The sequence below is a fragment of the Pseudorasbora parva genome, chromosome 4 (genome assembly GCF_024679245.1).
Source record: "Pseudorasbora parva isolate DD20220531a chromosome 4, ASM2467924v1, whole genome shotgun sequence".
NCBI classification, from domain to species: domain Eukaryota; kingdom Metazoa; phylum Chordata; class Actinopteri; order Cypriniformes; family Gobionidae; genus Pseudorasbora; species Pseudorasbora parva.
This window is the reverse complement of record NC_090175.1, coordinates 1,184,552-1,212,429: the sequence shown is the minus strand read 5'-3', so window position 1 is coordinate 1,212,429 and position 27,878 is coordinate 1,184,552. Positions and strand designations below refer to the sequence as shown.

At 40.6% G+C, this 27,878-nt stretch overlaps 1 pseudogene; it reads right to left on the bottom strand.

Moving 5' to 3' along the window:
• Window positions 1–100: 100 nt before the first annotated feature.
• On the bottom strand, window positions 101–27,435 carry LOC137072615 (NACHT, LRR and PYD domains-containing protein 12-like; annotated as a pseudogene).
• Between the last annotated feature and the right edge of the window lie 443 nt (window positions 27,436–27,878).

Below are 27,878 nucleotides of genomic sequence, written 5' to 3'. Positions count from 1 at the left end.
GCATGTACATTCTACATGATTTAAATAATAATAATAGGCTACATTTTTATATATTTCAAACTGATAGACTAAATTTATGGTAGTAGTTCTTTGGGTTTTTTTTATTTGTTTTTTACATTTTTTATTATAATAACATGAAACACAAAATGACAACATTACATGCCAGTAAGCAGGAAAATAATATACCTTTTAAAAAGATTCATAGTTTTTACAGCTTTCTTATTGGAAGAGTCAGAAATCAAACACGCATACAATTTTAACTCTTCCAGAAAAATTTAAAGAAAGGCTTACAATTACAAAATTTACATTTATGTATTCTTTGTTAATCCACACACTCGTTGGTGTACTCATCGTATCCTTTGAGGATAATAAATGTGCTCACATTCACACAAATGTACCCAATTGATTTGGACTTGCCTTAACATGTTGAATAATGTGACAGATAGATTGACCGTAAGCCTCACCGGTGGAGAATTAAGCTGACCAAACATCAGCATTGATTCAATGTTTGTCTTTTCAACACTGAAAAGCATGGAATTATCAACATTGATCCAATATTATTTAGCAGTGAATTTTCAACATTGGTCCAGTATGGTGTTAGCATTGAATTTTCAACATTGATCCAATATTACTTAGCATTGAAATTTCAACCTCAACCAAAATGATGATTCTGATGGAATTTCAACATTGAATCAATGTCACCATGCTATCTGGGCTTGCATGTTGATTAATACTAATTTATATACTTGGAACATTGGCAATGCCGCAAAAGTTGATATTTGCTAAATATTTTAATTTGAGAGGTTAGCGTTTGCTAATACTGATCTGTTCCCCCCCCTGGGATTACAGGCCCATTGCCCTCACCTCTATTTTAGTTAAATCACTTAAGCGGATCATTAAAACATACATCATGAATTCCTGTAGACATGCTCTCGACCCTCTACAATTTGCTTACAGATTTGGGAGGGGGACGGACGATGCCATTGTAGTGCTCTTAAATTATTTGTATACACATCTGGAGGGTTGTAAAACACATGCTCGTATTTTATTTGCAGACTTTTCATCAGCATTCAATACAATCCACCCACAAATTTTAGCGAACAGACTGAGAGACAATTTCCAAATAAAGTCAACACTAATTAAATGGATCTTGGATGGCCACAAAGAGTAAGGGTGGGGAACACATTATCTGGGGTCCGCTTCAGTTCAGTTGGGACACCACAGGGTAGTGTCTTGTCACCACTATTATATATATTGTACACTGACTGTTGTCGTAGTAGTTACCCTGGACATTATATAATCAAATTTGCAGATGATACTGCTGTGATTAGTTTATTGGAGCAAGGTGAATCTGAACATGGTCCGGTGTTGCATGAATTTGTTGACTGGTGTAAAATCTCCAATTTGTATTTGAATGCGTCCAAGACTAAAGAGTTGGTCTTTGATTTTAGACATGGGGCTCCCTCACCTACTCCAACACTGATTAAAGGAGAGGAGATAGAGATGGTGACGGAGTATAAATATCTCGGTCTTATCATTGACCATAAATTAACCTGGGATCAGTGTGCGGATGCCGTTTTTAAAAAGGGTCAACAACGTTTATATTTTCTTAGGAAACTTAATTATTTTAATGTTGATAACAAAATGCTGTCTCTTTTTTATAAGTCTTTTATTGAAAGTATTCTCTCTTATTGTATTGTATGCTGGTATGGACATTCAAAAATCACCCATAGGAACAAATTGGGGAAGATTGTTAAAGCCTGTGGGAAAATTATTGGTACACAACAGGTAGATCTGTACCAACTATATCTGATGAGATTGGCACAGAAGGCAGACAAGGTTTGCATGGATACCACCCATCCACTTTCAGTGGAGTTCAAGCCTCTCCCTTCTGGTCGTAGATATAGATATCCTAAGGTTAGAACAAACCGAGCTAAAAACTCATTCATTCCAATGGCAATAACACAATCGAATAAGGTATGGGGGAGGAGTTTGACTGGAGGACATATGTGAAAGTTTTTATTTTTATTTTTTATTTATTATATTGTGCATGTGGATAACGTTTGTATTGTGGATTGTGTTAATATGTCTGTACTGCATAACAAAGTGCCTCTCTGAGGACATTAAAGTTTTCTAAGTCTAAGTAAGTCTAAGTCTAAGTCTAAGAGTCACACACACTGTTTTTGTGCTGCTGTCGTATTCTCTCTGCTTGATGGCTAATATTTATTATATCATGTTGTCCAAGAATAGCACACCAAAGATGTGTTTCTAATGAGTAGAGCGCCACACTATCCACTAGCCAGACCGATGAACACACACAGACCGGAAGTGAAAACTTAATCCCAGTTTAGAGATCATGTGAGATCAGGAGCTTTAGAGAAATAGCAGTAAATCAGTCGATGTCAGAGACCTCAGAACTCTGAACCTGAATCAGAAATAATGTGTTTATAGCACAGGAGAGACTTAGTGCTGTTCACAAACAAAACGGAAAAGATATATTTACTGATATCGGCCGAAATATGATGAATAATATCAGCTAAACTCCACTATCGGCATCTCTAGTGTTTAGTGGTGTGTGAAGAACAGAGGATTGAACTATTAGTCTCAGTCTGGAGAAATCCTTCAGTAACACACAGTATATTTCACTCACCCGGTTGTGTGTGTGTGACTGTTGTCTCTCACAGGACGCGGTTTAATGTCACACAGAGTCCAGGAGGAACCAGGATAAACCCCAAATCCAGCACAGAGGGGTTCAGTGAATGTGGTGCTGAATGTGTGTAAGTGTGTGAGTGTGTGTGTGTCAGAGACGCTGTAGAAGGACAGAGTGCCGGCCGACACGTCCACACACACTCCTGCTCTCTTACAGGATGAAGGGACGGCAGGAATATCAGTGCTGTTCTTATTGTGCCAGACAGAGAATCTGTTATCAGAGCAGTTCAGACTCCAGGATTTGTCATTGAGTCCAAACACACAGTCATCAGTCCGTCCTCTCCTCCTGATTCCTTTCCTCCTGATTCCTTTATAAGCCACTGCTATATCAGCTCTACCTCCGCTCCATTCAGCCTCCCAGTAACAGCGGCCAGTCAGACTCTCTCCACACACAACCTGCGGATACCCATCAAATCTGTCTGGATGATCAGGATACACAAAGTGGTGTGGGGAGCCCCATGCACACGTTTCAGCCTCCCAGTTAAAGTGGGCAGTCAGACTCTCTCCCCACACACCCTGAGGAGGATACTCATCAAATCTGTCTGGATGATCAGGATACGGCTGAGGCTCTCTCACACTCGTGATCTTCCTGTTCCCCTCAGACAGAACGAGATGAGTGTCTGCTGAGTTTGGATCCAGTGTGAGATCACAGGCATCTGAACACAAGAGGAGAGAAACATCAAGAACAAGAGACACTAGACGAGTGTGTGTGTGTGTGTGTGTGTATCAGGATCATGCGCTGTGAGGAGTCTCTCTCCCTCTCTCTGTGTGTGTGTGTGTGTGTGTGTGTGTGTGTGTGTGAGTCTCTGTGTGTGTGTGTGTGTGTGTGTGTGTGTGTGTGTGTGTGTGTGTGTGTGTGTGTGTGTGTGTGAGTCTCTGTGTGTGTGTGTGTGTGTGTGTGTGTGTGTGTGTGCTTGTTTTTGTGACATATGAGGACACAAATGTGTATAATGCCATGGGTATGACACAGGTATTACAGGAGAGGGTGAAATATGAGGACATTACCCATGGCCCCACTTTACAAAAGGCTTATAAATCACACAGGAGGAGTTTTTATGAGAAAGTAAAAATGCAGAATGTGTGTGTGTGTGTGTGTGTGTGTGTGTGTGTTGGGTAGGTTTAGGGGCAGTGTGTGTGTGTGTGTGTGTGTGTGTGTGTGTGTGTTGGGTAGGTTTAGGGGCAGTGTGTGTGTGTGTGTGTGCGTGTGTGTGTGTGTGTGTGAGAGAGAGTGAGAAAGAGATATGACTAGACGAGGGCTTTGGGCCAGATTGAGTCTATCTCTCTGTGTGTGTGTGTGTGTGTGTGTGTGTGTGTGTGTGTGTGTGTGTGTGTGTGTGTGTGTGTGTGTGTGTGTGTGTGTGTGTGTGTGTGTGTGAGACAGTCTCTCTGTGTGTGTGTGTGTGTGTGTGTGTGTGTGTGTGTGTGTGTGTGTGTGTGTGTGTGTGTGTGTGTGTGTGAGACAGTCTTTCTGTGTGTGTGTGTGTGTGTGAGTCTCTCTGTGTGTGTGTGTGTGTGTGTGTGTGTGTATACGTGTGTCTGTCTGTGTGTGTGTCTGTGTGTGTGTGTGTGTGTATAAGGATCATGCGCTGTGAGGAGTCTCTGTGTGTGTGTGTGTGTGTGTGTGTGTGTGTGTGTGTGTATACGTGTGTCTGTCTGTGTGTGTGTGTGTGTATAAGGATCATGCGCTGTGAGGAGTCTCTCTCTCTGTGTGTGTGTGTGTGTGTGTATGTGTGTGTGTGTGTGTGTTCATTAATGTGTGTCGTCAGTAGATCACACACTGAACTTTACTCTCCCATCTGTGCTTTTATGCCATCACACTCTCACACTAATCTGCCCTGTTTAGTAAATCTGGCCCTTAATGAACTCATTCTCCACTTGTTTTGCCTGCAGCTCGTGAGTAGCCTGTGCGCATTCACACTCATTTACCAGCACGGGTCACCAATGATTGTGTGTGTAGACTTACATTTGTGTAGTCCTGCTGTGATTCTGAACTCTCCACAATGATCCACACTAGAAAACACAAACAGGATTCATATTCATTGTATAAAGGAAAAGAAACACACACACACACACACACACACACACACTCACACTCACACACTCGCTCACACTCGCTCACACACTCACAGATCGAATCTTGCACCTCTCTATCTGAACTGCTTTCACACAGATATAACGTGTCTTCAAAAACGTGACACAACCGTACGGACAAAGAGAAGAGCTGAGGAGAAATCATGCTGGTTTTGAACACACTGGGTGAATGTAGAAGCTGCTCGCAAATATAAACATTACCTGTTCAGACATCAATGACGATCTGCTACTTACATCTTTACATCCGCTTCCCCATGAGATCATGTAACACTTTCCCTCGTACATTTTTTCTGGGGTGCCAGACAGAAATATATTCTGCCAATATTTCCTTATGCTTGCTTAAGAATCGTTAGTCTAGTCAGAAGGTTTAACATAACTCAGCAATTTAACATGAACCCTTAATATAATAAAAGTAAACCAAAGGAAAAACCATTCCACTACGACTCAAATGCAAATTTTAGTGTATTCGCCATAACGGTGTACCCATTTCATCACACCACATATCACCGTTTGAATAGAAATACACATACACAAACAATCGCATAGAAACACTGCTAAATCATATCAAAACCCTCTTCAACAGTTTAAATAGTCTTAGAATAGAATAATTGTTCACGAGAAGAATAAGGGAAACAGTCAGTCATTTAGTTCCATCAAGGCTTCCTTAGTTTTCTTTAAAGCAGTAAAGGAGACCTTTAAGTCAGTTAGTTCCGTAATAGCCGCTCTTGATATTTGATATCCGGTTACTCACGCTCCGCTGCGTTTACATGAGTTAACGCTCGTCTCCGTCTTCAATCAGATACTTTATATACCTTTTGAAGAGATCGCTGTTTCCCTGTACCGTTAGTCTCTCTTGATGATCACTGGGACTCAGTTAACGATATGATCGCTCCTCTCCATTACCACAACAAACGGAGATCACAAATAGATGCGTGAGGCAGATTAAACTTTCCGTCGCGACAAAACAATAACACGGCTCAGAAGAGAGGAGACTGCCTAACAAACTGCTCAACAACTTCCCTCTTTTGACCTCCCCGCCATCACTCTTTTCAGCTTAGTTAATCCATACGCCATCTTGCATCCGGTATTCCCCAACTGGACTGACATATCCGCCATCTGTGTTGTGGCACTCACTTAAACTATATATTGTGTCGTTCAATCCATCCCATTCCTCTGAATATTAACTATTATTATTGACCAATGCATAATATATAAATCACATTTATGTCAGACTTATTAGAAGATTAAAGTGCATTGTCACAATGGCCCTCATTTATCAATCTTGCGTAGAAATGGGCGTATATGTTGGCGTAAGATTATGCTTACACTCCTCTCACCGCCTGATTTATGAAGCTGTGTGCACCTCTGCAATCCAGGTGTGCGCAATACCTGCCCTTGATAAATGCCACGGCTGAAAACGATCGTCATTAGAATAACACGCCCCTATATATTCAAGTCTCCGCCTCCCCCACGCCCTCATTTTACGCCATGGACACAGGGAAGACGGCAAAGAAGCGAAACTCCTCCGCCGTGGAGATCGGGCGCGTCTCAATCATCTCACTAGTCCACTAGTCAGGGCATGGATTAGGACATAAGTCAATGGGCTGACTCCCTGATCAGTGCCCTGACTAGTGGACTAGTGAGATGATTGAGACGCGCCCATTGAGACCATCCGAAGTGGAAAAAAATGAAATTGTTTTATTTGGGAGTTTAAAGAGTGGGATTAAAGGCACCCACAAAAACAAAATATGGACCCAAATTACGAGTACTGTTAATAGTTTGGAGGTTGAGAAGCACACTCCAGCAGTTTAAATAGCTGTTTGGATGAGAAATTACCATCACAATACATTATTTTACAGCACATGTTTTGAAACAATTAGCATTTAATTTCGTATCACGGCACATGTATTGGGGTGTACGATGATGATGATGTGATGTGGAGGACCATTCATTCACATTAATAATTGCATGACAATTTTTAGATTCTTTTTATTATTATTATGATTTTCATTATTAATGATGCTTATTTTTATTTAGAAGTAGAATGCCGTTATTATTTATTATTATTATTATTATTATTTAAAAGAAGAAGAATGTAATTTGTATTATTTTGTCAGTCTGAATTATTCAGTCCCAGTCTGTGCGCAGCTGCCGGTCAGGCTTGCAACTGGAGGAATACATGCCTCAAATGCTTTGGTAGCCTATAGTCACACAAATTAAACATTGAAGTCTACGTTGCACAAAAATAAGCACTGAAGTTTATAATCACTATGTTGTTGTTGTTTTTTTACAGTGGGTCATAATATAGCATATCTTTGTCAGTGCGTTTTGTGGTGTTGGGAATTGTTTTTCTGAGCATTTTCGCACTAACTCAAATGTGCGTACACCACCTCCTGAGCTGGTGTAGGATTTGAGCATGCCGTACGCCAACGTCCATATTGATAAATCTCAAAGTCACCGTGGGTTTGGGTGTACGCAAGGTGTACGCTGGAAATTTAGTGTACGCACATAAATGAGGGCCAATGTGAGGTGCTCCTCTTGGCATAATGATGATCTTAATAATAGCTCATCATGTGTAATGCACGAAAATGGTAAAATCTTGTAGTGTGTGTATGTTTGAGATTTGAGAGAAACAATCTGTGAAGATTCTCCTTATGTGAGTGATGCCCCCAGATTTCATAATTGGTTTAGATTTAAAAACTCCTAGTCTGAGCCCAGCATTACTTTCTTCTGTGGAACATAAAATACATTAAAACAGATCCTTAACAAACCAATTTCCGCTGTGATGACTCCGATCTTAAACCAGATGGAACTGTGACTTGACTCAACAATTACACCCAATAAACAAAATAATAAACTTCAAAATAAAATAGCATCATATGACCCCTTTAATAATAACTACATCCAGATGAGAGTAACTAACTTGTGATCAGGTCACCTGATGTATATCTTAATGCCAGGTGTAAACCAGGCCTCTTATTGCCCCACATACTTGAGTATCTGCAGTGAGCAGTTTGGATCCTCCAGTTTGTCAGAGAGCAGCTTGACTCCTGAATCCCCTGGGTGATTATAGCTCAGATCCAGCTCTCTCAGGTGTGAGGGGTTTGAACTCAGAGCTGAAGACACATAACCACAGCCTTCCTCTGTCACCATACAGCCAGACAACCTACAGACACACAACCAGATCATCTATACACACACACACATCAACATTATGACTGTCAGACTGTAAATAGTCTCTCATATGTTCTTTATACCTCAGTATCTGCAGCTGACAGTTTGGGCTCTTCAGTCCTTCAGTAATAATCTTCACTCCTGAATCCTGCAGGTCATTGTTACTCAGATCCAGCTCTCTCAGGTGTGAGGGGTTTGAACTCAGAGCTGAAGACACATAACCACAGCCTTCCTCTGTCACCATACAGCCAGACAACCTACAGACACACAGTCAGATCATCTATACACACACATCAACATTATGACTGTTAGACTGTAAATAATCTCTCATTTGTTCTTAATACCTCAGTATCTGCAGCTGACAGTTTGGGCTCTTCAGTCCTTCAGTAATAATCTTCACTCCTGAATCCTGCAGGTCATTGTTACTCAGATCCAGCTCTCTCAGGTGTGAGGGGTTTGAACTCAGAGCTGAAGACACATAACCACAGCCTTCCTCTGTCACCATACAGCCAGACAACCTACAGACACACAGTCAGATCATCTATACACACACACATCAACATTATGACTGTCAGACTGTAAATAATCTCTCATATGATCTTTATACCTCAGTATCTGCAGCTGACAGTTTGGGCTCTTCAGTCCTTCAGTAATAATCTTCACTCCTGAATCCTGCAGGTGATTGTTACTCAGATCCAGCTCTCTCAGGTGTGAGGGGTTTGAACTCAGAGCTGAAGACACATAACCACAGCCTTCCTCTGTCACCATACAGCCAGACAACCTACAGACACACAGTCAGATCATCTATATACACACATCAACATTATGACTGCCAGACTGTAAATAATCTCTCATATGATCTTTATACCTCAGTATCTGCAGCTGACAGTTTGGGCTCTTCAGTCCTTCAGTAATAATCTTCACTCCTGAATCCTGCAGGTCATTGTTACTCAGATCCAGCTCTCTCAGGTGTGAGGGGTTTGAACTCAGAGCTGAAGACACATAACCACAGCCTTCCTCTGTCACCATACAGCCAGACAACCTACAGACACACAGTCAGATCATCTATATACACACATCAACATTATGACTGTCAGACTGTAAATAGTCTCTCATATGTTCTTAATACCTCAGTATCTGCAGCTGACAGTTTGGGCTCTTCAGTCCTTCAGTAATAATCCTCACTCCTGAATCATGCAGGTCATTGTTACTCAGATCCAGCTCTCTCAGGACACAGTTTGAGGATTGAAGAGCTGATGACACAATTTCACAATGCTGATCATCGAGATCACAGCCAACAAGACTAGAAGAAAAAATAAATACAGTAAAATAAGTTGGGGTTCATGATGAGTTTCTTTAAAGGCACAGCAGTGGATCCTTAAAAACTAGAAAAAAAGATGAGTAAATATATTGTCAACACAAGAACAAGGAATGTGGTAAACATAGAATATGTGGTAAATGGGTTCTTTCATTTTGTGGTAGGCCTAGATCTAGTAATCCAAGAGTTTTTGTTCATTTGCATTTTTGCTGGGTCATTTTGAGTGACAGATGTCATGCTTGATTTAGCCTATTGTTCTCTGAGCTATTCTTTATGGTGTTAAAAGTAAAAGACAAAATAAAAAAAATATTGTATAGCCAACATTATATATTTATGCCCAGTCTCTCTCCATTTGTATGGGAAATTTAAATGTGAAATTGTAGAAACAAAATCAAATTTTTCAGGATTGTTCGGTCTGTGAAAGCCACTACTACAGAAAAGTTTTGTTCAATTCAAGGTCAAGACCGGTTGCGCTATTGTGTCTCATTTGCTATCCCATCAGCCATTTGCTAAAATCATTCAAGTTCATTTTTTCCTCATTAATGTACACACAGCACCCCATATTGACAGGAAAACATTCCCCTCTCTCCTTTGTCATCCTCCTCCCCCTCCTTCATCAACTCTTACAGCTGATGACTTTGCATCATTTTTCACAAACAAAACATCTCTCATCAGCAACCAGTTCTCCTCACCACAAACTGACACGCACATCTCAACAACTAACATGAACACGCTTCCATCCTTCTCTCTGCTCTCTGAGGCAGATATTTCCAAACTCATCCTTTCCAATCACCCTACTACCTGTCCACTTGATCCTATACCCACTCACCTCCTTCAGGCCATTTCTTCTTCTATCACTCCTGCACTCACTCACATTGTCAACACTTCTCTTCACACGGGCACCTTTCCCACAGCATTTAAGCAGGCTCGGGTAACCCCACTGCTTAAGAAACCCTCTCTGAATCCAGCACTTTTAGAAAACTACCGACCGGTATCCCTTCTGCCTTTCATTGCAAAGACCCTTGAGCGAGTTGTGTTTAATCAACTCTCTATGTATCTTGAACGGGACAACCTCCTAGACAACAACCAATCCGGCTTCAAAAGCTGCCATTCGACTGAGACTGCCTTGCTCTCGGTAACTGAGGCACTAAGACTGGCAAAAGCAGCTTCCAAATCCTCAGTGCTCATTCTGCTGGATCTGTCTGCTGCTTTTGACACAGTTAACCACCAGATCCTCCTGTCAACACTTTAGAAGACTGGAATCTCAGGAACTGCTCTCCAGTGGTTCAGGTCTTACCTCTCTGGTAGGTCCTACAGGCTGTCATGGAGAGGTGAAGTGTCTAAGTCACATCATCTAGCTACTGGGGTTCCCCAGGGCTCAGTCCTTGGACCATTTCTCTTCTCCATCTACATGTCATCATTAGGTTCTGTCATTCAGAAACACAGCTTCTCCTATCACTGCTATGCTGATGACACTCAACTCTACTTCTAATTTCAACCAGATGATCCTACAGTCAGTGTTCGTATCGCTGCCTGTCTGACAGACATTTCTGACTGGATGAAAGAGCATCATCTTAAACTCAATCTTGCAAAGACAGAATTACTTGTTTTCTCAACCAACCCAGCACTTCATAAAAATTTCTCCATTCAGCTTGGTTCATCGACCATAACTCCATCAAGGACAGCCAGGAACCTTGGAGTTGTGATTGATGACCAGTTAAACTTCACTGACCACATTACTGCAACAGCCCGGTCCTGCAGATTTGCTTTATACAACATTAGAAAGATTAGACCCTTCCTATCAGAACAGGCTGCACAACTCCTGGTTCAAGCTCTTGTTCTCTCCAGACTGGACTATTGTAATGCTCTTCTGGTTGGGCTTCCAGCATGCACTATCAAACCCTTGCAGCTGATCCAGAATGCAGCGGCGCGAGTGGTCTTTAATGAGCCGAAGAGAGCGCATGTTACGCCTCTCTTCATCAAACTGCACTGGTTGCCAATGGCTGCTCGCATCAAATTCAAGGCACTAGTTCTCGCCTACAAAACAACCACTGGCTCTGCACCAATATACCTAAACTCACTTGTTCAGACGTACACACCCTCCAGAAGCTTGCGTTCTGCGAGTGAGCGGCGCCTCGTGGTTCGATCCCAAAGAGGCATGAAATCGCTCTCACGGACATTTTCCTGGACCGTTCCCATCTGGTGGAATGACCTGCCGATCTCAATTCGTGCTGCCGAGTCTGTAGCCATTTTTAAAAAACATCTTAAGACACATCTTTTCCAATTGCACCTGAACAATACAGAATAGCACTTACTGATCACCACAGCAACGACCAAAAAGCGCACACTCCTGGATCATATCTACGTCTCTCATCCGGATTTGTGCCTTCAGGCGGGTATGTAACATAGTTATCAAAATCCAGTGTTCTGTATTTTGCGTACGTGAGTTTTTGTTGTAGATGGCTATTGTTGCGCGTTTAGCTAGAATGCCATACAATTCCAACCCATTGGGTCACTGAATCTGCATTAACGACAACAGTTGGGGCAACAGCCTTAGTCCTAATGGGTTGTTATCATGGCTATCAAAATCCAGTGTCCTGGATTTTGCGTACGTGAGTTTTTGTTGTAGGTGGCTATTGGAGATGGCTATAAAAAAATTGTGTACTGTGCTAATTAATTGAGACTTCTTACAGCTCTTACAGGTTGTTGGCCTTGTTGGTTTCGTTGCTTCTATTGCTCTCCCCTTTTTTGTAAGTCGCATTGGATAAAAGCATCTGCTAAATGATTAAATGTAAAATTTAAATCTAAAACACAGAATTGTTGACATTTTTGCCAATTTATATTTATTAAGTATTCAGACCCTTTGCTCGGTATTTAGTAGAAGCACGCTTTTGAATTAACACAGCCATGAGTCTTTTTGGGAAAGATGCAACACGTTTTTCACACCTGGATTTGGGGATCCTCTGCCATTCCTCCTGCAGATCCTCTCCAGTTCTGTCAGGTTGGATGGTAAATGTTGGTGGACAGCCATTTTCAGGTCTTTCCAGTGATGCTCAATTGGGTTTAAGTCAGGGCTCTAGCTGGACCATTCAAGAACAGTCACAGAGTTGGTGTGAAGCCACTCCTTCGTTATTTTAGCTTTGTGTTTAGGGTCCTTGTCTTGTTGGAAGGGGAACCTTCAGAACAGTCTGAGGTCTTGAGCACTCTGGAGAAGGTTTTCATCTAGGACATCCCTGTATTTGGCCACATTCATCTTTCCCTCGATTGCTACCAGTCGTCCTGTCCCTGCAGCTGAAAAACACCCCCACAGCATGATGCTGCCACCACAATGCTTCACTGTTGGGACTGTATTGGACAGGTGATGAGAAGTGCCTGGTTTTCTCCACACATACCGCTTAGAATTAAGGCCAAAAAGTTATATCTTGGTCTCATCAGACCAGAGAATCTTATTTCTCACCATCTTGGAGTCCTTTAGGTGTTTTTTAGCAACCTCCATGCAGGCTTTCATGTGTCTTACACTGAAGAGAGGCTTCTGTCGGGCCACTCTGCCATTAAGCCCCGACTCGTGGGGGGCTTCAGTTATGGTTGACGTTCTATAACTTTCTCCCATCTCCTGAAGGCATCGCTGGAGCTCAGCCACAGTGATCTTTGGGTTCTTCTTTACCTCTCTCACCAAGGCTCTTCTCCCCCAATAGCTCGGTTTGGCCGAACTGCCAGCTCTAGAAAGGGTTCTGGTCGTCCCAAACGTCTTCCATTTAAGGATTATGGAGGCCACTGTGCTATTAGGAACCTTAAGAGCAGCAGACATTTTTTTTGTAACCTTGGCCAGATCTGTACCTTGCCACAATTTTGTCTCTGAGCTCTTTAGGCAGTTCCTTTGACCTCATGATTCTCATTTGCTCTGACATGCACTGTGAGCTGTAAGGTCTTATATAGACAGGTGTGTGGCTTTCCTAGTCAGGTCCAATCAGTATAATCAAACACAGCTGGACTCAAATGAAGGTGTAGCACCATCTCAAGGATGATCAGAAAAAATGGACAGCACCTGAGTTAAATAAATGCGTGTCACACAAAGGGTCTGAATACTCAACCATCTTGGCGCCACGGTCGAGTTTACTCGACAAGATGCATCGCTGAATAAAACGGTCGATTTTGTCAAATAGGGTGTCAAATTTCATTCAACCTCCCCTCCACTAGATGGTAGACATGTCGTACTTCATCCCTGACTCATACAAACATCATTTTTCTATACAAAAGATACGAGCAAGAGCGCATTGAATCAGTGTAAACAAAAGCGGAGCTGACGTGCGAGTGAGTGAATAACAGTGGCCGTGGCTGTGCACACTCGGCGGCGCGTGAGGCAGATCTGGACGCGAGCAGACGTGCTGTGACACTGGGCAAAGGGGGTATTAAGCGTAATATATAATATATAATATATATGTGCCCTATATATGGAATCAGAGTGCTTACTGTATGTAGTAATTGGAAAATCTCTACAGCAAAAGGCAAACCGCTACATGCATTCGGTTTGTTTTGACCATTTATTAGTAATGATTTACACAGTTTGTTTACTATTTACTATTTACCTGAACATTCAGTATTGTGCAATATAGCATAAAGAAGGTAAGAGACATTTTGGGGGAAAGAAGTGCTGCATTTTATCATTTAAACATGTGGCTTTTTTAATGAAAATTCTATAATCCAAGATTGCCCCAACGTTATGACGTCATAATATGCAAATTAGATGGGAAAATGTAATCTCTACATAAACTTACGGTCCTCCTTAATATGTCTCTAATTTACAGAAAGTTTCTATCTTTTATCACTTTTAAGATATAGCCTTTTGAAATGAAGATGTCAAAATTGAACGTTTTAGGAAAAAACCTCTGACGCCTAAAGGGTTAAGACCATGTGAGATTTCAGTTTTTCTTTTTAATAAATTGGCAAAAATGTCTGTTTTTCTGTCAATATGGGGTGCTGTGTGTACATTAATGAGAAAAAAAACTTAAATTATTTTAGCAAATGGCTGCAAAATAACTGGCTATAGTTATAATGGCTGAGTGAAAAATTAAATGGGGTCTGAATACTTTCCGTACCCACTGTGTGTATATATATAAATAACTGGTGGGCATAGATTTGTTTTATTATTTAGATTAATCTCACTGTAATCTTGGAATTAATCTAGATTAAAATGGCTCATCTGAATTCTGCTGAAGGCATTCAGAATATGTGTGGTACCCAAATAATAGGTGCGTTTACATGGAGCACTGTCATCGGTTTAAAAGTCCAATCCGAATGAAAATGCTCCATATACACACCTTAATCAGAATACAACAGCCCAAACTGAATGAAATTGCAATCGGTTTAAGAGGGATGGTATAAACCTTTTCATGAACTGATCAAACAAAAAATTCCCCCATGTAAACGACCTGACCTGATTACTTTTGAGTGTTTGTCCTCATGTGACGTGATATACAGTGTGCGGCGCGCTCACCCCAGACTATAATGTCGACAAGAGAGGAAAGCCATTTTTTCTGAGGGGTAAACTTTTTATTTGTTTGAGTGTAAGAAGTTATAAAGATAATGTTGGAATAATGACAGACACAGCCTGGCTACACCCTCATATCTTGACAGCGTTTATTGTCCAAGGCACTTTTTACTTCAACTGCCCCTGACAGAAGAATTTATTTTTCTGAGATGATTATTACACTTTACATAAAATAAATAGCTTTTATAAAACCTTATAAGTCCTGGTGGCCGTTGAGAGCTGCTATGGCAACCGGTAACTCATTCCAGCTGCTGATTTCTGATGAATCTGACAAACTGTGTGCTCATGTCACAAAATGAGTCAGCACATGTAAACCCCAGATCGGTTTAGATAACGTCTCATGTAAACAGCCCACTAAATCTTTCAATCAGAATGACAAAAGTGTGTGTATAGGTGTTGTAACGTGTTTTTTAAATAAAGTTTGAGGAAGCTTGAAGATGACGTAGATCCGTGACTGTGTGCTGTGTAGTCCGTTAATAGCCTATCGTTAGCATTTTATATCTGACGGCTTTATTTAGGCTTCAAACGGTATACATTTTGGATTCACTTGTAAAGATTACCTTGATAGACAAAACGTGTAAGGGTCATAACTCTTTGTTGAACACAGATCTTATTTTTTGCGATTTTCCAAAAGTCTATGGGGAAAATGCATCGGCTTTTGATCGAGGGAACCCATGCGCCGCTAACTTCCGGGTTGGCCTACAAAGTGACATCATGACTTCGGCACTCTATAGACCCAGCTGCCAACCCAACTTTGAGAATAGATTAACACTGATAATGGCTCACCACTAATATATACATATATTATATATATATATATCATCAAAAAGTGAAACTTGTTTATTATTCACTCACTTCAAACGGATGGATATATTTCAAATGTTTATTTCTTTTAATTTTGATGATTTTGACACAAAGTTGGAGGGAGCGAGGCTCTTTCTATGCTCTCTGTAAATCCTTCAAATAAAAAAGGAGCTAAACTCTTGCTAAATGCTTTATAAAATTCAGCAGTTAAGCCGTCTGTTCCAGGGGATTTATTATTTTTCAAAGAATTAATGGCCTCAGTAACTTCTTGTAAACTAATTGGGGCTTCACATGAGTTGAATTCTTCATTACTAATCGTCTTCATATTATGTAGGGACTCAAAAAACTCAGATGTAGATTGTTGACAAAAATTAGATGCATATAAATTACTATAAAACTCAGAGCAAAAATCTGCAATAATGTTAGGGTCCTCCACAATATTACCATTAATCCTCAATTTTTCAATATAATTATTTTTTTCTTGTTTCCTCTCAAGTCTACAAAAGTAAGCAGAGCTCTTTCCCCTCTTCAAGCCATTCCCTTCGAGATCTTATGAAAGCTCCTTCTGCCTTTTGTTTGTAAATTTCCTCTAGTTTAAGTTTCTGCACAGTAAACTCTGCTTTATCGAGTTCTGATAAATCTTCTACTCTTTTGGAGAACAAAGTAGAGTTTTATCCTCTTCTATTTTCCTCTTTTTTGCCAACTCACTACAATATTTCCAAAAGAAAATCCCTATTTCAAATGTAAAAAGGGCTAAAATCAGTATAGAAAAAATGCCTTTTATTTCTAAATTATGAAAATGTTTGATGTAAAAACAGACTAACAATATAATTACACCTCAGGAAACATTATAAAATAATAATAATAAAAATCCATGCCATGGGACCTTTAACAACGAATTATTCCCAGTTATTAACTGCTTTTTATTTGTTGTCTAGTATTACAGTTTGTTTCTTTCACTTTCGTGTGCTTTGATATAATTCTGCAAATGTCAGTCGTTGTTATTTGACATACATTTGTGTCTTGTAGATGTATACATAATAATAATAATAATAATAATAATAATAATAATAATAATGATGAATAAACTGTGGCACGATGTGATGGGGAGGAGAATTAATGTGTCAGATTCATTATTAATCATGACTCTTCATTAGTGAATAATGAACACTCACAGGGCTTTTCTGCAGTTGATCACAGCTGGTATCAGTCTTCTTCTGCCCTCATCTGATGTGTTGTATTTCCTGAGGTTCAGCTCATCCAGCGGCTCCTCTGAGATCTGAAGCATGTAGGCGATTGTTGAGCAGTGAGACGGAGAGAGTTTCTCCTCTGAGCGTTTGTCTGATTTCACAAACTCCTGAATCTCTCTGGACAGAGTCTGATCTTTCACTTCCAGCAGACAGAGGAACAGATTGATGGATTGATCAGCTGAGAGACGATCATAATCATAAAGCTCATCATTATCATCCTCATCATACTCATCATACTCATCATCCTCATCATCCTCATCCTCATCCTCATCATCCTCATCTTTGATCCTCTGTTGAATGTACTGTGTGATTCTCCTGATGCTCTCTGAGCTGTTCTCTGTGTGTGTCAGTAGATCCTGTAAGAGTCTCTGATTGGACTCCAGAGAGACGCCCAGCAGGAACCGCAGGAACAGATCCAGCTGTCCATTCTCACTCCTGAGGGCTTTATTTACTGCTGATCTTAGTAGATCATACAGAGAGTCTTTATTTACTGCTGATGTTAGTGGATCATTCAGAGGGTCAGTGTCATATTCATGTTCATATTCTTCATCCAGTAGATCATACAGAGAGTCTTTATCTACTGCTGATGTTAGTGGATCATTCAGAGGGTCAGTGTCATATTCAGAATCAGAGTCACTTTCATGTTCATATTCTTCATCCAGTAGATCATACAGAGAGTCTTTATTTACTGCTGATGTTAGTGGATCATTCAGAGGGTCAGTGTCATATTCATGTTCATATTCTTCATCCAGTAGATCATACAGAGGGTCTTTATTTACTGCTGATGTTAGTGGATCATTCAGAGGGTCAGTGTCATATTCAACTACATTTATTGTATCCAGTAATTGTATTTCATACTGTACGACTTTTTTAAATCTTTCATCCAGAAGCTGCAGTGGCTCCGTGTTCTTTGTCAAATAGCAGTAAAACACATAGAAAGCAGCGAGAAACTCCTGGAGGCTCAGATGAATGAAGCTGTAGACTTTCCTCTGATGAATCACAGATTCCTCCTTAAAGATCTCAGTGCAGATCCCAGAATACACTGCGGCGTCAGTGACGTCTATGCCGCTCTCTCTCAGGTCCTCCTCATAGAACATCACATTGCCCTTCATCAGCTGATTGAAAGCCACTTCAGCAAGTTTCACAATCACTTCTCTGTTGGACGGCAGGAGTTTCTCTGGATCTCTCTCTTCATACTTCTGATTCCTCATGTTGATCTGAATCAGCAGGAAGTGGATGTACATTTCAGTCAGAGTTTGAGGGATTTCTGTGCTCAGATCTTCTTCCAGGAGCTTCTGAAGCACAGTGGATGAGATCCAGCAGAAGACGGGTATGTGGCACATGATGTTGAGGATTCTTGCTCTTCTGATGTGGGAGATGATTCTGCTGGCTTGATGCTCGTCCCTGATTCTCTTCCTGAAATATTCCTCCTTCTGAGGCTCATTGAATCCCTGAATCTCTGTCAGACGGTTGATGTATTTGGAGGGGATCTGATTGGCTGCTGCTGGTCTGGAGGTGATCCAGATGAGAGCCGAGGGAAGCATCTCTCCTTTCATGAGCTTTGACATCAACACATCCACTGATGAAGTCTCAGTCACATCAGAAACTTCCTTTGACATCAACACATCCACTGATGAAGCCTCAGTCACTTCAGAAACTTCCTTTGACATCAACACATCCACTGATGAAGTCTCAGTCACATCAGAAACTTCCTTTGGCATCAACACATCCACTGATGAAGCCTCAGTCACTTCAGAAACTTCCTTTGACATCAACACATCCACTGATGAAGCCTCAGTCACTTCAGAAACTTCCTTTGGCATCAACACATCCACTGATGAAGTCTCAGTCACATCAGAAACTTCCTTTGGCATCAACACATCCACTGATGAAGCCTCAGTCACATCAGAAACTTCCTGAGCGTCTGAAAACCTCAGTGTGATTCTACTTTCATCCAGACCATCAAAGATGAACACAACTTTACACTCCTCATAAATCTTTGGGTCCAGATCGTGAAGTTCAGGATGAAAGTCCAGCAGAAGTCTGTGAAGACTGTACTGATGATCTCGGATCAAGTTCAGCTCTCGAAATGGAAGCACAAACATGAAATCTACATCCTGATTGGCTCTTCCCTCGGCCCAGTCCAGAATGAACTTCTGCACAGAGACGGTTTTTCCGATTCCAGCGATGCCTTTAGTAAGAACAGTCTTGATCTGCGGTTTCTCCTCACGTCCTGGTTCAGCTGAGGCTGTAAAGATGTCATTGCAGTCGATTGGAGTGTCTTGTGAGTGTTGTGTTCTGGCTGTTTTCTCCATCTGTAAAACCTCATGTTCTTCATTCACTCCTTCTCTCTCTCCCTCTATGATGTAGAGCTGTGTGTAGATCCTGTTCAGGAGGGCTTCATTCTCCTGGAGTTTCAGTCCCTCAAATAATCTCTCATACTTGTTCTTCATGATGGTTTTGTGTCTGTCTTTGACTCTCTGGAGTTCATCATTCACTGGTTGAGGAGAATCCTGGTCTCCAGTCTGATCATCTCTGAACACACTGATGAAACAACAAGAGTGCACACATTTAAGAATACGAAAAAACTGAATACATTAAAATATAGATCAACATAATCTATTCAGTCTTTTATTTCTGGACAATTAATGTTTCATTTCAGTTTCAGTTCAACACGTTTTGCATTGCACATCGTATTTGCATTTTCCATAACTTGACAACATAAATGTGATGATCCGTAATATGCATTTTCAATAAAATATAGCAAAAATATGCATTTTGTTAAAATATTTCATATTAGAAATGAAGTGTAGTTCTATGCGTAGCAATCATATTTGTATGAAAGGAGGGATACTGTAGCCTATTTACCCCTTTGAACGAAACGAGCCGGTTTAATCCAATTACTATCTTCAGAGAGAATGTGTGTTTCTCACAGCCGACCCCATGCCTGTATTTTTGTCTATTATAATGTTTAATTTAGTCATTTCAGCTGCGTGTTGTTTGGTTTGGAATGTAGTGTGTAAGACTGGAGAAACTGTCAGAACTGAAGACGGGTCTCAAACTCACGCATTGTTCTGAAAATCACCTTTTTGCCGAGTCGTTGTGTGTGCCACGCCTGCTGCCTCACTTTGTGCGTGCGTGTGTGTGTGTGTGTGTGTGTGTGTGTGTGTGTGTGTGTGTTAGCTCAGCCCTCCCTCATTCAGTATAATTGGTTGACACCGCGTGATTGACAGGAACAGAATCTGAGGCTGAGAGTCGAAACTAATGTGGTCTAACAGCGCTCAGATGGCCAATCAAATCAAAGTAGGCGGGGTTTACATTCTCTTTTGGCTCGAGCAGTCTTTACACACACACACACACACACACACACACACACACACACACACACACACACACACACACACACACACACACACACAAGCGCGTCACTCTATCGTTGTGGAGAGAGACTATTCTTTCCGGTGAAATCACAAAACTAAATGCACACACACACACACACACACACACACACACACACACACACACACACAAATGTAACGTGTCCTGCTCTCAATATACAATCATTGATGAACATCTTTGATTTGAATGAAGAATAAATAAACTATATGAGAGCGGATTAGAAACTCTGAACCTTTGAGACGGTTTACTGAAACTCTTCCACTAGACCACTGGGGAACTCAAATATTAATCTACGTATTTATTCTCTCATGCGAAGAATCTCAGGACTAATAATATATTTGACTCAAAGTAATGCAAATATTGTTTGCAAATAGTCCCACAAAGATTATCTCCCAACTAGAGTTTAGTTCCCTGTTCTGTTTGACCGGGTTACGGCCTTGCTTTGCATTAGTCTATTATTTTAATTCAATTCAAATCATTCATTATTGCATTATTGCATAATGATTTAATTTCTATAGGCTATGTTTGTTAAATGGTCTAGGCAAGAGAAGCCTGTGTTCATGAAGAACCATTGATGTTGATGAAGAACAGCTCATGCTGAAGAACTGTTAATGATAAAGATTGAGCAGATTGGATGAGTTGTGCTCTTTTGTGTGGAATAATTGATGCGGCCCAGAGTCAGCCTCCAGTAAACTGAGTTTGAGAGTTTGAGTTTGGCTAAACTACCGAGAGGACCCTAGTCTGACAGTAAGCTCCTGACTCACTTTGGGGATGCTTTGTCTTGGTCTGGTATTAAAGGAAAAGTTACAAAGGGTTCAGTGTGATTCTTCTGGGTTTGTAGAGCACTTGAGCTGAAGATTGAAGAGCAGAATCAATCAAACGCGTGGCTCTGAAGCAAAAGCTTAAGGGAGCGAGGGCAGCATCTCGGTTTCTTCTGGTTCATTGAATAAATAAATCTATAAATTAATCCTTTATCAAAATGATCGTTAGTTTCAGGCACAGCCCTATTACAAATCTCAGCTCTCTGAGTGCATTTAGTGTGTGTTTGACTCCCAGAAAACAGCTCAGCCAATTCACCCACGCTTTGTCCTTACCTGGGGTCAGAGGTCACTGCTTCATCACTGGGGTCAGAGGTCACTGCTCCATCACTGGGGTCAGAGGTCACTGCTCCATCACTGAATTTAGGAGGAGTATCAGGCATTGATCTGTCACTCTTCACAGACACACAGCCGGATTCTGGAGATGAAGATCTCTGACTCTTCCTCTTTTCTCTGTTCTCCATAATGAGAAACTGACTTCAGTCCTGCACATGGAAACACAAAGAAGACACACAATTATTAATATCACACACACACACACACACACACACACACACACACACACACACACACACACACACACACACACACACACCATGATATTCTAGAGCTTCAGACTGTGGAGTTGCGGTTTGTGGCTGATCTTTTCCTCATGAAGTCCAGAAGCTGATGGTGAAGATCTCATCCGTAGAGATTAAACCGATAATCAGCTCTACCAATATTTTTCCCGGTGTTTAAACACTTTCCCATAATCCGGTGTGGGGTTTGTAATATCGGATGCACAGATAAAGGGTGCCATCTTCTGGCTGTCTTTAGGCCATCCTTAAAAATATTCTTGTTTGCCGTAACCCGACCGACCCTGTCAATTTAGGGCCGACTCAAATTATTATTATTTTCCTTTTAGTCCGACCGACCGACTTGCCGGTTGTAAATCTGCTTTAAGACCGACCAATTTCTTTTTGTACTCTTCAAACAACTAATACAAAAGTACTAAAATAGGAGTCAAATTATAATTAATATAACAACGTGTACAAAACAGTAACAAATGGCGGAAAAGCCGTTTATCTCGTCTCTGTCGGTCTGAAATGTCGTTGTCCTAACGCGTTGCTATGGGTAGCGTGTGTTCTGCTCGACTGCGCGTGGTGCGAGCGGCGGCACTGGTTGTAACTTGAAGAATAATGCTTTATGTGCGGTTCTGTCGATGGAGACACGTGCTGGCTCCTCAGTGATAGGCTACACTACAACAGCGATAATAAAAGAAAACCGTGGGCAAAACGGTCTCTCTTTGTAAACTGTGTTCAGTGCATGCGAGTGCTGCCGTATGACCAGTCATTTTCACCATCATCACCCAGAATATTCGCCAGAAGACGCGAATGAGAACTCTCTGCAGTGAGAAGATCTGTCTCTGTGCTCGTCCAGAAGCACACACACGTCTCACAGCGCGCACATATTGAGTTCTTCAAGTCTTGCGCTTGAACGGACAAACTCACACAGTAAGTATGTCAGCGTGTCGATCTTGATGAGTATCCAGCAGACATAATCTGAATATGCCTTAAGAGGACTTTATCCAGTGGAGAGAGACGAGCATATCCCTGTATTAGCTCTTAAAGGGGCAGTAGCCTTTACTGCTGTCTGTTTAATGTCAAACAGAAGATAAGGACATCACTCACTGCTCTTGACTGAATAGCTTTTGGAAGTTTAATAAGGATTAATCTTTAATTTAAACAGTTAAATGTGCAATTATTTTACATTTGATTCATTTATTCAATTTCTCTACCTAAACACTAATGTTAGACCCTCCTGAAAAACCTGAAAAGCATTGTTTGTGCTGCTGCTTGTATTTCAGTGTTTTGTTCTTATTTTCTTTATTTTTATGTGACAGTAGTTCTTTCTGTCCCTGAGCATGGCAAATACCAAAGCGTACTGAAACCGTGAGCCTGAAACCGCGATACAAACCGAACCGTGATCAATCTGTACCGTTACACCCCTAGCGTAACGTATGTATGGGGGGTCACAACATTAGAACATTTCCAAAGGGTGCCATGACTGAAAAAAGGGAAACACTGATTTAGTGAACGGCTGTGGCTCGACGGCAGGAACAACAATCCAAACCATCACGATTATTAAACCTTTTTCATCATTAACGTTCATCAAAGCTATTATTGTAAATGTAGGCTGTCAAGAAGGAGGAAAGAGGGGCAGTGTCTCTTCAAAAACAACTGAGAGACAATACATAATATTACAAAAATAAAATAACGTCTGATAAAAATGGTCTGCCATTGTCTGCGATGTTTGTTTACTGTAATATTTACCAGTAAAGAGTTGGTTATAGCGACTTCATTAACTGAATTCATAAAAACAACTTTTAGCTTTTTGATCTTCAGATACACTAGTCTATATCACCAGATGCGCTGGTCTGGCAACAAGTGCAAGCCACTCCAGAGACACAGATAGCTGCGTGTGCTGAGTTAACACAATCGAGCGGATAAATACGGAACATATCACGGGAAAATACTAAAACGGGAAGACAGCGGGAAAAGAGCTAAAATACGTGAGAAACCCGGGAAAAAGGGAGGGTTGACAGCTTTGAGTCAATGACAGCTAGCGGTGGCTGGACCCTTTTCTTAATGAATGCACCTGAAATTTATGCAATAAACATGTTTTTGACAAATATTTCAATCTGTTTGTGGTCTATATGGTAAATGGACTGCATTTATATAGTGCTTTTATCCAAAGCGCTTTACATTTTGCCTCACATTCACCCATTCATACACCGACAGCGATGTCAGCCATGTAAGGCTCATCCAGCTCGTCGGGAGCAGCTAGGGTTCGGTGTCTTGCTCATGGACACCTCGACACTTGGTCAGGGGGAACCGGGGATTGAACCACCAACCTTCTGGTTTGTAGACAACCTACATGAACCACTGAGCCACTGCCGCCCCCTATATAGCCTGCAGTTAGCCCATGCGCCCGAAGGCACGGCTTGAAGACCCAGTCAGTGACGTCACGATATGCTAATTTGTTTAAATTCATACCTACGTAATCACCATTACCGAAAATGTACTTTTTTTTGTATTAAAATAGACCTACCGACCCTTTTTTTTTTTTTTTTTTGTTACTGTTACTGCAAACCAAAATATTTTTAAGGATGGCCTGAAGAAAGGATGACAGACGGAAACTATCCAAGGGTGGTAAAGGCAAAGCGATTATCTGCCGATATCTGGGGATAGCCTTGGTCTATTCATATTACACAACAGAACTGTAACGCTAATGTCATCACAATATGCACATCTGCTTTACTTTTGTATTATTGTCGTCATTATTTTATTCTCTTTGAATTCAAGAGGTTCACAACACAAACAAGTCACTCTAAGAGCAAAAAGAGCAAGAGATGTTTTTATTATTGTTTTATTATAATGCCGTTTCGCGTCGATAGTTCTTTTGGTTTTAGACGAAGGTTGCATTTGACTATTACGTTCTTCTTGTGCTTTTCTCTGCAAACTCGAAGTAATGTGCATAAGTCCATCTCTGGACTGTGAACAGTCTTCTTCTGCCATCTTCACCCATTGAGCCTGGTTTATACTTTCGTTTGGCTCCGCTGACCGCGTGCGCGCGCCTCGTCCGTTTGGGCAGGTGTTACGGATCAACTGGGGATCATGTTATCTGGGGACGGGCGCGTGCATGCAGCTAGTTTTACCTGGATTTACAGCAGATGTTAGACGAGGACAGATTCGTCACAGCGGATTTTCCACTGAACAGATTTAAAACGCTTTCCACATTATCGGTAAACGTTTGCATAACATCAGGCTCTGTGTTTTCCTCTCTCGCTGCTTTGCTGTATGTTTCAGACGCAGTTTAAGGGAATTTTTAATGTGGTTTCATTTCACAACACAGACCACGCCCACATTTTGTTACATTCGTTTCGATGAAAGTCGTATCCAATGACAATTACATTCAATAAATTACATTGTGTCGTTGCAGTGCGTGTGTATTTTTATGAAGCCTAGTTTTTGGCCTTATTTAAGTGGAGCATGAATATTGCTGTGGTTGAAGGAGATGTCAAGCATTATTTTTTAAAGAGTAAAGCATAAATGACACTCCATGTAAAGGATTCTTTCTTACCGATTTCCCTGCAGATTAAAACAATACCTTCCTCATTTGAAGAAATGTTATTTCTTCCTTCATAAAAAGCTCTTCAAGATGATGTGAGCAGTTATGCCATACATGAATTGTTTCATCAATAAACACTGTAAAATTCATAGGCTATAAATAATTTTACTCTACACACAAATGGACCACAGGATGTGGAATCCTGTTGAGTAGGATGCACAACTAAGCCCATCTTGTTTGTGTGAGTGCATTCATCATTTAGCCACAATAATACATTATAATATACAACAGATACTTCACCGTTTTAAGAAGCTTTGCATACAGTAGCCTACTACTTGCCTTGTAACTTCCTTGCATTTGGAAATTGCAGATTCGTTAGCACCAAAAGGGACAAAAAATGGAGTTTGTGTTTAAATGCAGAAACCCTTTTCAAGCCCTTTCCAGATATCTTTCATCTGGTATGAATCAATTGAATATGCCCTTTTGATTCCTCACATATTCTGCTTATTTCTGTAATGGAATTTGCGGTTGCCACTCAGGAGTTTTCTACAGGACTTTAATACAAAATACAGTGGAAGCTGTAAAAAGAAGCCAGAAGCCATGTCAGGAACAGCATGGCTTATTTTTATTTGTTAAACAAATGTGTTACACCCTTTATTATGTCACCTTGAAATATAAATCATGTCATAAATGTGACATATATAATTCATACCCAGGAAAAAAAAAAAATCAGTCTCCAATTGAAAATTTTCTAGTGACTGATCACAATTTTTCAGTTGGCCAAATTGAATTTCTGTGAATTAATTTAATTAAAGCAGTGTGGCGAGAGATCAGCGTGTAGTACGTAAAATGAAAAGGAAGAGTTGTGAACTCAGAGAATTTACTGAATACAAAGATGTTTCTACAATGCAAGACATTATTACAGTCACTACATTCAAGTTCATGCATCTAAATGAGCATGATGTCCAATAAGAAAATATTACCATGTAAGCAAATATAAAATTAACTTCATTTAAATGATTAAATGAATCTAAGATGATGCATTATTACATACAGAGTTGTTCTAAACAGTTATTTGTTTTGCTATTTTCATAATTCGGAACAAATAAAACCACTTGAAACAATGTGATGTTATAGATGTTGATTTTAGATCAGTCAAAAATCCAGGATGAAGGCTCTCCATGAACATTCCCGGAGTTCACTGACAGTCACACATCTTTATAATTCCATACAAACCATGCAATCGAAATAATAAAAGTACAGAAAGGCTTCCCTCTTCAAGGTTTAATTTTATCAAGACGTCTTAGCTTTATTTAACTGGAACAAAAACAAGAGGATAGAGGGAAATTTGTTCACTGGTCAGAGCAGAGTCAAAGTTAGTTTTTCTTTTCTTTTTTAAATAAATAAATCTGTTAAAAATAAAGTTTATGATATACTTACCTTCATGATCTAATAAGTATAGTTGCGTTATGTTTGGACACAAAGGCAACAGAGTTGGTTGTACAAACGAAATCTAAAATAATAAAACCAGCAGAGTAAAATAAGGCGACGTGCTTTTATATAAATATAATAGATCCATTATAAAATTATATATTATATATGCAAACCAAATAAATACAACTTGTTAAATTTGATTAAATAACTTTGCGATTCATTTGTCCTTTAAGTAGCCTATACAGCTACTTTAACTTAATATGATAATGTCAAGAATAAAATTCGTACAGGTCTGTACATCTGTCGCTGTCTAACATCTGCTGGATATTCAGGTAAAACTAGCTGCGTGCACGCGCCCGTCCCCGATAACATGATCCCCAGTTGATCCGTAACACCGGTGTTTATACTCGACGCGCTCGCCGTTGTGTTATTCTCTGAAACGACAGACTTTAAGCCTTCTTTAGCCGCTTTTCCACTGGCCAGAGCGAGCACAGAGGCCGAAATCATGCTTCAGCACTCCTGTAAAACCCGCCCTAACACACCTTCACTGGACTTTCGCGGCTTCCGCTCTCCATATAAAGATATACACAGGTAAAACTCCATTAATGCCCGCTAAAGTTTACAGATGGAGTTTATTATGATAGCGACGCGATGCGAAAACACTGAGCAATAATATGACATGATAGATGATAACAGGACTTACCGAGATGTGATAGTTATGTCCAGTTTATTGGAAATGTTTCCTTGTCATGAGAGTCGAGTCTGTACTTTCGGTTTCGGACACAGAGGCGTTTCCTCAGACCGCGCATGCGCAGAGACCTCAGGTGTTAACCATAAATAAGCCCCGCCCATCTCGCTTCTTCCTCTTCCTTTAGGCTTCCTTCATCATACACGAACAGTTTTAAAAGATGGCTGGGAATATCAAAAGAATGGAGGGAATAGTTTTGGATGGAAATATGAGCAATGGGTCGGAGTGTGACCTGAAGGATGAAGTTATCTGTCCTAATATACCACTACATGGTGTATCAGTATGGAATATTACAGAACCTGTTGTCGAAATGAGATTATTAGATGCCCGGGAAGAAGAAGAAGGGTATAGTAATAGTTTTGAAATCAGTGGTTTTATGAGAGAAACATTTCATTCCTTTGTACAGATTTATACAGATGGATCTAAAGACCCGGAGTCAGAAAGTGGGAATAGGAGTGTATATTCGCAGATTTAA